Source organism: Octopus bimaculoides, chromosome 23 (genome assembly GCF_001194135.2).
Source record: "Octopus bimaculoides isolate UCB-OBI-ISO-001 chromosome 23, ASM119413v2, whole genome shotgun sequence".
Lineage (NCBI taxonomy): Eukaryota > Metazoa > Mollusca > Cephalopoda > Octopoda > Octopodidae > Octopus > Octopus bimaculoides.
Genome location: NC_069003.1, coordinates 29,234,596 through 29,242,092, shown reverse-complemented (window position 1 = coordinate 29,242,092; position 7,497 = coordinate 29,234,596). Strand labels below are relative to the sequence as shown.

General features: G+C 34.9%; 1 protein-coding gene across 3 annotated transcripts in view; it reads right to left on the bottom strand.

Moving 5' to 3' along the window:
• The window catches only part of LOC106877242 (somatostatin receptor type 2), a 186,308-nt gene that overhangs the window by 27,133 nt on the left and 151,678 nt on the right, over positions 1 to 7,497 (bottom strand). The gene's annotated exons all lie outside the window — the stretch shown is intronic.

The window sequence follows — 7,497 nt, the reverse complement described above, 5'->3', positions numbered from 1 at the left end:
ATACGTTTATGCACATATATACATACACACACACATATATGTATATGTATATAATATATTTTTAAATAGATCTCTATCTCTCTCTTCCTCTCCCCCTCTCTCTCTCCCTCTCCCCCCTCTCTCTCTCTCTCTCTATATATATATATATATATATACACACACACACAATATATTCAATATAACTTAATATATTAATATATTGATATAATATCTGATTTTATTTTACTATACACTTTATCCGTTTTCAATTATAGCGCTCACTTTTCCACATTTTTTTTTCTCATGAACTAATAAATGTCAAGTTTTCTCCTTAACTCGGAGTAATTGTGGAAATATCTGGTGAGAAACAAGATTATATTGATCAAATTTCGAAATCACGTGATAAGTTTTTACCGAACTACTGCGGTTATGCTGGGGTACTACCTTGAAGAGATTTTAGTTGGATGATTCGACCCCGGTACATTTTTCTAAGCCACGTACACTGTTGATGGACGGGATGCAAAGAAAACAGCGCCGGCAATCAGGTGGCGGTGAAGGGACAAATAAGCGCCCAGATTCTGAAGATACGGCAGATTGGGCCTCAGACGAAACCCCTTGGTTACGAAGCTACAAACTTTTAACACGTAAACAGTGCATAATAAAAACACAATGAACTATGTGAAATAACTGAAAGTGACCCAATGTCAGGAATTTTGATAATTAGCTTAAGACTTTGATGTACGGTATTCCACGCAAAAAACAAGCCTTTGAAGTCATAGAATTACAAAAAGATTTCTTTTTTAGTTGGAAAGAAGAAACAACGAATATCACTGATGATAAATCTCTCAAAGAACTGAGGAGATAATATCATGAAATTAAGAATTCATCTCCCTTAATTTGTGTGAGTGCTTAACGAAAGTGACGTCTCAACTTCCTTTGCAAGCAGGATGCAAATGCAATTGCGTTTTCATCTAGTAGGTGAAAGGAATTCCAGACTTTCCTTCCCCTGAGCATGTAGCATGTAATCTAACTTTGAGAAGTCAATTAATTTATTGTAATTGTTTCCTCTTTGAGAGTTTCTAACAACTGCCGCTAGGTTTTGGTTTTTGTTCTCTAATTAAGAGCCTAATTTAAATTAATTAATTATATCTTGCGCTCGGCATTGGCATTTGGTACTTCCCACTTTACTTTATCTAGTGTTATTACAGTTACTGTCAGTATTATTGGTATGCCACGTTGTATCTAGTTTTTCCTCTTAAACTTCCGAGTTCAAATCATGCCAATAGGCCTAATTATTTTTCAGTTTTCTATAAGAAGCAAATTAAACTACCAGTCAAATACGTTTATCTATCAAACTGACGTTATCTTTCTCTAAAATTTGATGCTTTCTACCTATGAAAGAATTTAGTACTACTTTTAATGGGTAGCGGACTAGCGCAGACATTAGTGTTTCGTACATAATTTCGCGAAATTAAATAGAGCTCTGTTATGTCTTTAGTTCAATTCCTCACTAAATCCAAATTTGCCATTCATTACTTTGTGGCCCACGCTATAAAATTCCAGTAAAATATCAGATCAGTTTAATCGACTATCTCTCCTTCGCAAAAAGTTTTGGTCTGGTAACTATGTTACCGGGAAGGCATGTAACAAGTAGACAATAACAAACACTCATTAAAATCAATAGTACGCTAACCTTATATAAGATACTCTCAGCAACTGTACGAAATGAACCCAATAATGCAAACTTAGAATTAGAGAATCAATCAGTCTCCATCACTGAATATACACCAGTACTAGATATCCTCAAAAACAACATTATGAACCTTCCCCATGTAGACACAAAGAATAACTATCATATAATATTTATAAACATGAAGCAAAAAATAGCCTTACAGTGGACAAATAAGAAAAGTCGGAAGATTACTGGTTAAATTGCTGAACCGGGTGGTACGTTGTGTTCTTCAGTAAAACGTTGCACTTCAGGTTGCTCCACTCCACCTAGTTGTAAACAGCAAACCATATGATGGAGAACCGCCCCGCTCAGTTGGGAACTGCCTTGATTTCGGTCAGCTATATGACATGGAAACCGGATAACCTGCCGCCATGAGATACAGGATTGGAGATAATAATATCGACAGTATTATTACAATCTATTACAATAAAACCCTGCAGATTTAATCGTTGCTTTACATCTTTACAAGATCGATAAAATACATATCAATATTGATATGGATCGAATATGTGAGAACCTTTTCTCTCTAAAATATTTGATACTGTGCCTATGTTTTATATCATAGTTATTAAAGTTTATGTCTCACATATTATGACTTAGTGGTTAAGAACTTTATATCGTAACACCGGCGTCCCTTGTTGCACCGCATTGCACAGCTTGTTGATAAAATGCTATTAATAAGACAAGCCATATCGCTAATTAATTGAATGCCAGTTCGATCAGACAATCACAAGGAAAAGCATATTTACCATATGAACGGCCCGAAGATTGCAAAACAGACTGTCTCAAAGACTCTTTGAATATGTTTTGGAGTAGTAACGTTCCAATTTCTTCGATACTTTCCTCTTTTTATCGCTGAAACCGTGGCACAAAAAATTTCCATCCATATCAATACAGATTTTTGGTATGAAACATTATTCGGACCATGAAACATTATTCGGACCGAAAAGCATAGCCAAATGTTCTGGATCGTACAAAAACAGATTCATTGGTAATGGTTTCGTGTTGGTTAATACGTTTTTAGTGAAACTTCATGGATCGAAACTGTTTACAAACTGATCCGATGAACTCTATTTAGAATTCGAATGATACATATGTGTCACGTGTACTCTGCTCTGCTGATTCTGGTAGATAAATATGTGAGGGGTACACGTGTTTGTGGAATGCTCATCCACGTATACTTTAATTCAAAAGTCAGGTTTTTAAAGAATCTATCCCCTCGTACAATTTATTGCTTTTTATTACAATTCGGGTACTTAACTCACCGAAATTTTCTTTATATTTGGCTCTTTTAAGGTCCAAAATAAGAATGAGAGATAAAACACAGGTTGGTCTACTAGATCACTCAACACCGAAAATAAAATTTTATCTTGGTGGTTACGTTAAATATGAATACTTACAAAATTTAAGTCGCAATCTGACAGAATTCCTATCGCGCCGGTTGAGATGCTTGATGGTAATTCATCTGTCTTCACGCTCTGAGTAATTCCGCTGAGGTCGACTTTACCTTTCATCATTTCAGGATCGATAAAATAAGTACCAGTTGAATACTGGTGTCGACGTAAGTCGCATAGCCCTTCCCCGAAATTGCTGGTCTTACGTCAGAATTTGAAATCAATATTGTAGCAGTCTACGTAACATTAAATGATACAGTACTAATAGAGGAATTTCATAATTCCAAGCTGATAATCTGAAATTTTAATCGAAGTACAGTCACGATGGCTCCGTCATTTAGTGCAGAGAAAGAAAATCGATATTTTCCAGTCAAGGATTCAATGAAAAAAAAATCAATAATCTCCATTCAAGAATCATGTTTTGGGAAATACCGGATGACCAAGCTGGAAATACCAAAATTGTATCGATCCGCTTCATGGTAAATTCCAAGCAGCTGTTTCCGCAAAATCCGAAGTGCATCAAGTGCCGGAACACAAACCATAACACGAGGAAGTATTTACATGATAACTCGATCTGCTTGAAGCAACACCCAACCCACCATGAAATTACATATTTACACATACCGTTCAATTATAAAAAGGTTCCAATTTGACGAGCTGACAAAAAGATTAAGGTAAATGTTATTAAGAAAAAACGACATTACAATAAGGTTAAGCTAAACTGATACAGTTTATTTCATTTGTTTTTTAAAATGACATCGTTTAAATGGCGGCCTCTAATCCTGATAAACTGCTGAAATTGATTTCTTGAGTTTTCTATCATCTGCGTGTCATTTCCGACACTATGTATCCGCTTGATTGACGTATAGCAGACTGCAATTCATCAACAGTTGTCAGTCGATGTTTGTAGACCTGAAATTGCTGGTTCCAAGAACAAAATCACAAGGAGCGAGATCAAGCAAATTCGATCCAGAGTGCAGGTCATTTATTATTACCACTTAAGATCAAGTGCCCTAGAATCTATTCTCTAAGAAAATTTCATTTAGCTCATTATGTGAGGGGTAACCCCATCCTGTTGAAATCACACATTCGAATGCGTGTGTGATTTTGAGATCCAGAAATTTCCGTAGCAGCTCCATATTAACAACTGGATGTTGCTGTGTCTATTTGGCCTCCCTCTTACAGAAGTAGATGTTTCAAACACCAGAATTAGCAACAGTGCTCCATATTATATTGTAAATAGTCAATATAGTTTTTAGAATATATTTTGTGGACATGAAGGAGATAGTATGTAGGTAATATAGTTTATAGAATAAACTCTTCGTTACACAACATGCCTACAGGTGTCAGCGGTCACGGATCACAACAGCATTCGTTAAAACTAGCTTGTGAAGCCAACGAATAACTTCTCTCTCTCTGATTTGATCGTGGTCGTCTCTCTTTCACTTTTTCAACAGACATTAACTGATCAGCACTCATTTGATGTCCAGTGAATATAGTCCGTTTCATCTCTGTGTTGAGAAGACAGCGATTTTTTCTGCTTATCTAAAGACTTCAGCAAATGCTGTTCTATCCGTATATATCTCCATCATTCATGAAACGAACTCTGTCTGCAAGGCACTGATAAGCTTTTGCTCGTACTTCTAAGTATTTCAGATCACACAGCTATATATAAATGTATTGACATTTCATTATACTTATTCATAACCTTTTATTTGGCAATAAATGTTTGATCTCATCGAAAGCAGCCTTGATCTGTCCAATAATTGACTTTCATGTCTTTCTGTCTTCTGATATTCTTATACCCCACATGTGGTTAAAGTTATGGACGTCTTTCAATGTATAGTTCCATAAATATTAAGAAGCAAATTGTGTATTAGTTTGCATTTTTGCAAGCATCTCAGTGATAACATTCAACGACACTTCTTTCTCATAATGAATTTTTTTCTGTCCCTGTAATCTTATTCAGTGCGTTCGATGGTGAACTGGTAATTTCTCAGCGTTTTGCTTCCCGACTGCATCGTACCGAGTTCAGTCTAACTGTATGGAACTAAGGGCCATGTGTTTTTCACTATAGTTTCAAAGACCCGGGAATAGAATTGGTACACGGAAATTGAAAGAAGCTGTCATATATATATATATATATATATATATATATATATATATATATATATATATATATATATATATATATATATATATATATATATGACAGACGTGGACTTTGGCCTTCATCGCTTCCGGCTTGATAAGATGAGTACCAGTTAAGCACTGGGATTGATGTAATCGATATCCTCACATCCTGAACTTGTTGGCGTTGTGCGAAAAGTTGGAATCTATATATTTGATGAATGTAAGTGTATTCATTGATGAAATTACGCAAAGAAGGTAAGTATGCTATAAGAAATATATTTCACACTCAACATGGTTCTCTAATATCCAATATCGTAAACATATTTTATGAGTTCCAGATAATATTTTCCAAATGAATGATGTTACCTAACGGTATTGAGATGCCTTATAAAATTCAAAATGTTGGGGAAGAAGCGGGGAAATCTCATGAAATGTACTGCCCAGTGAGGAGAATACGTATGCATTAAGCGTAATAGAAACACACATTTCTAGTATAAACGCAAATTCAAAAAATATGAAATGAAGGAAAACTGCTCAAGTTGAATAATTTTATGTTTTCCCCGCATTCAATTTGTATTTAAGAGTTTACTTTCTGCAAAAATATTCTTTATAATGTTTCATTTTGTTACTTTCCTGTGCTCCCGAGTGTTTGCGCTATATTATGATTTTATAATCTCATCATTAAGTAGATATATTCCAGCAAGTTTATATACGTTTCTCCGTTCTCCGTTCATCTCTATCATAGCCTATTTTCCAAGTCCTAAAGCGCGCTGATATTAGTACCAAATATTCTCACTGTTTTCAATAAGGAGTCTAGTTCTTCTTTGCATTTGCCATAAAATATTTAAATCTCTCCATAATTACATAGTTCATTTTTTTTCTTTTTCTTTCCCATTGGGTATCTTTTCTTACGTTTCTGTAGTGTAACCAAGGATCGGATCAGTGCGATTGCAAACAAGACGGGAGAGAGAATGTCCCCTTGAAATCTATCTATTTTGATTTGAATATCTCTTAATCTTTCTCTGATGACAACCGCTACTTTTCAGTGACTATGTGTCTTCTCACTGGCACCAAAACAGTTTGAGATTTTGAAACGATCCATCCATCACTTGATCCACCAGTTCAGCAGTGAAATGAAAGTTATCAGCTTCCCCTCCCCTCAAAATAGCTGGTCCGGAGCCAAAAATTAGAAAGAATTTGAATTTCATCCTCCGGGGACCATTATATATACAGTGCCGCAATAATTCAGTTTATCCTTCATTCTACATTTGTTGACATGTTTATGTAAGGAAAACTTGTTAATAAACTGTTTTTTCATTTGTCTCATTAAAATGCTCTTTGCGTTGCTAATATTCTTTAATTAGATGCTTAATATCCTAGTCTATATTTGTAATAATATGGTGTGCATCACTTATGTCACACTTTAGATCAGAATCTGAAATTTAATTAAGAGACCATAGTATTTGATTTAACCTGAGTACCTTGTATGACCGGTTTCTTGTTTTGTAATATTGGCTATAATTGTTTAATTTTATTGTCCACCACCTACAATTAATTAATTTATACTCATCTGCTGCTAAAAGCTAAACTCTGTAGGTCTTTCATCTTCACATCTTTTAATTGCTCTCAGCGTGCGTTTATTGCGTTTTAAACATGAGGTAAAAAACAATAACTTTTGTCAGAACAAAGACTTTGATATTGTTATTAAAACATTCAAACTTTTCGACATCGACATTTTATGACTGCTATTTAATTTTAATTGGAAAATAAGTACAATTAATACGGCTTCAAAGACTATTACAAGCATATTCTAATAAAACTGTCGCTACAATACTTTAACAAATGGCAGTAAATATTAGCTGAACATCTCAGAGATTAATGTATTTGACTCTGAATGTTCGAGACAAATTTATTTTCTGAAACACTTCGAGAGAGTATTTAAGTAGAATATTTTATATTTGCTTCGTTTGAAGGAATGGTATACTTACATGCGCTTGACAGATGCGCCGAGCGCATGCTGTCGTACGAAGAAAGTGGGACAGAGAAAAAATAATCTAGAAAACCAAAACTTACACGTAGAATAATATGTATGTAACGGTTCCTGGGGTGTTTGTGGGTGTTAAGGGAACGAGAAAATAGCGAGTCATGAGTGCGCGAAGTAAGGCAGGCATTTGCGTATGATGTTAAGAAGTATGACTTGTAAGTTCTGGATTTGATACAAAATGCGCAGAACTTTGAACTTGCCTATAAGTATATATA